Here is a 3405-nt window from a genome sequence, read left to right on the forward strand (position 1 = left end):
TTTATACATTTAAAAAATTAAAATTCTTTTGAAAATTGAAATTGTCAAATAAAAGAAATTTTTATTTTCAAATTTACAAAATTAAAATTCACAAATTTCCGAAATTATAAAATCTACTTAGCTTTTTAAAATTTGACAATAATAAACAAAAATGAAAACTAAAAATAAAAAATAGAAGTACATGAAAATAATCTATGTACTTTCATGTTAGTTGAGATTGGGACAACATATTTTTATCATGGCATTTGTTTTTAGAAATAATAAAATAGAACAAAAATCGCTTGAAAAATTGAGATAGAGACTAATTATAATTAAATACATTCGTAGAAGTGTATCGATACTTTCATTACGTGAGTGGAATAAAATTTTTTTTCACAGGATGAAAATACTTCCCTCGGCTGTTAATTGGAAAGTAATTCAACAGAAGCTGAAAATTCTTCTTAAGGCGGTCAACTTTTTGATTTTTTTCTATTTTTATTTTCCATTCGATAAATTATTTTATTAATAATTAATAAAAATAATTAATAATTTAGTTATAATCGTAAATTATATTATAATAATACAACATCATGATAATATTTTATTATTATAATATAACATTAAAATAATAATATAATAATATAATAATAATATAACATTATATTACATTAATATATTAAAAATTTTAATTAAATTTTACACAAATAAAAATTTATAATTACATAAAAGAATTCCTTTCTTTTCTTTTGGGGGAAAATTTCCTTAAAAGTCTGAAAAAATTTCCATTTTTTTTTACTATTTTAGCGTTAAACAACCTTAAGAAATATTTGCTCATGAATAATTTTTTTTTCTCAAAATTCCACTCTGTGTTTGCAAATAACTTTTTTTTTATGTTTTATATAGGAATAGAGCTGAGAATAGAAAATATATAATATAGTAGTTTTTTATGTGTATATTTTTATACTTATATATAGACAAATTTTTGCGAGCAAGATTCATCAGTATTTTTTCTTTTGCGAATTTATTTTAATAATATTCGAGAAAAAAAATTGACTATACAACTTTTTTTTGTAAACTTTAATTTAACTATTTTTTTTACTGTGAAACTGATATTTATTTTATTATAATTATAATAATAACCGAGTTCTATTTTTTTTCATCAGGTACACTTTTTTAATGTGAGCAATTCATAAAACTGGCAAAGATGTAGAAAAAAAAAACCCGTTTGCAATACGTCTTTTTTCGAAATTTGCGCGTTTTTAGTTTAATATTTATATATTATTAATCTAGAATATTAGGAAAATATTTTACGACATTGAAACTGAATTTTAAAATTTACTGTAAATATTGGTGGGATTTTTTGAAAACGAAGAAATTTAATTTTTTTTTTCTTTATAAAATCGAAAATTAATTTTTCCTCTACTACAAAAAGAGAAAATTAATTTTCTCAAAAAAGAAAATTTATTTCCTCTTACAAAGAAAATTAATGTTTTTTCTACAAAGAAGAAGAATAATTTTTCCTTAACAAAGTCGAAAATTATTTTTTTTTTCATTACAAAATCGAAAATTAATTTTTCTTTACAAACTGGAAAACTAATTTTTCTTCTACAAAATAGAAAATTTGATTTTACTTTTAGAAAACAGAAAATTACTTTTATTACCACAACAAAATTTTTTTTTCTTATTTTCAAAATAGATAATTAATTTTTCTTTTAGAAAAAAAGTAATTCTAATTTTTGAAAGAAAAAAAAAAATTTTTCTTTTAGAAAAAAATGAATTCTGCTTTTATAAAAAAGGGAAAATTAAATTTTGTTTAGAAAAGTACAGAAAGTACCCGAAGTCCCGAAGAAAGAGCAAAGTTCTATAAATTATTTAATAAACAAAAATCGAAGCACAACAAGTCCTCTGCTATTTCGCTACTAAAGATAATAAAAATAAGAAAATTATTTTTCAAAAATTCGTGTTTATGAATAAATAAGCGTATTATACCTACTTATAAGCAAAAATCCTAAATTTATGGGCAAAAAGGAAGACAAAGAGTTTATGGACAGATGACGATTTTTGACTCAAATGACAAAAATATACATATTACATATATATGTACAATAAAAGCATGTCCAGATATTTTTTTTTTTTTCTAAACTTCACAAGAAAGAAAAAAATTTTCTATTTCTCGAAAATCTAATTTTTTAACTTTTGCCCTAAAAATATATGAATGTAATGGGAGATTCTTTTGTTTTCGCTTTTCTATATTGAGATAAAAGTTTATCATTCGTTCGTCAATGAAAAATCGTTGATATAGATCACTATTTAACACCATAAAACTATATTGTACGCAATTAATTTTTTTCCCATAATGTGTGTTCGTTATACATTATTTTCTTTCTTTAACTATTTTTTATATTATAAACTTATTCGATAAATTCGGAAGGTGAAGTTTGTGGAACGATATTTTTAATTATAACAGGTACGAAAAATCGTTGGAAGAACATCATTGATCAACTTTTCTAAACGCAGTTTAGTCGATGAATATAAACTTGGATCAATATAACAATTATATTTATAATTATTTATCGATTATATTATAATAGAATTTTTTTTTATTTAAAATGCAGAAAAATAATATTTTATATTATCTACGACTTTCAAAAACAATTGCGTGACGCATTTATTTATTATACAGCAAAGAAAATTTATTTTTAACCTATGTCTGACTGAAATTGACCTTCACTACTGAAATATCAAAACAAAAATATTCAGGAAAATTGGTTTTGTCTGACTAAACACTCACTTGTACTACTTGTATATTGAAAAAAAAAAAAATTTACAAAATATTCTGTCTGACAAAAATTGTTTCTTACTTCTCGCACAAAAGTAAGATTTTTTAAATCTAAAGTTACTTTTTCGAAACAAAAAGTCTGACTGAAATCAGACTTTTACTACTCTCCCCAAAAATTAAGCAAAATTCCAGGAAAAATTGCGTTCGTCGGACTAAAAACTCAGTTATACTACTTGTGTACTAAAAAAAATGTTTTAAAAACGTTGTCTGACAAAAAATTGTCTCTCACTACTTGCACAAAAGTAAGATGATTTTTTCGACCTGAATTCTCTTTTTCAGAAACAAAAGTCTGAATGAAGACTTTTATACTACTTTTCAGCAAAAATTAATCAAAATTCGAGTAAAATTGCTTTTGTCTGACTAAATACCAGCTCGTACTACTTTAAAAAATAAATCTAATCTAAATAATAAAATAAAAAATAAAAAAAATTTTTTTTTTAAGTTTTGTCTGAAAAAATTGTATTTTTCTACTTGTACTGCACTGCATTCAAAAGTGAAGATTCTTTTCAATTCAAATTTTTCTGTTTTAACAAAAAAGTCTGACGGTAATTGACCTTCACTACTGAAATCCCCAAATAATTAAGGAA

Source organism: Leptopilina heterotoma, unplaced genomic scaffold, assembly GCF_015476425.1.
Source record: "Leptopilina heterotoma isolate Lh14 unplaced genomic scaffold, ASM1547642v1 Lhet_270, whole genome shotgun sequence".
NCBI classification, from domain to species: Eukaryota; Metazoa; Arthropoda; class Insecta; order Hymenoptera; family Figitidae; genus Leptopilina; species Leptopilina heterotoma.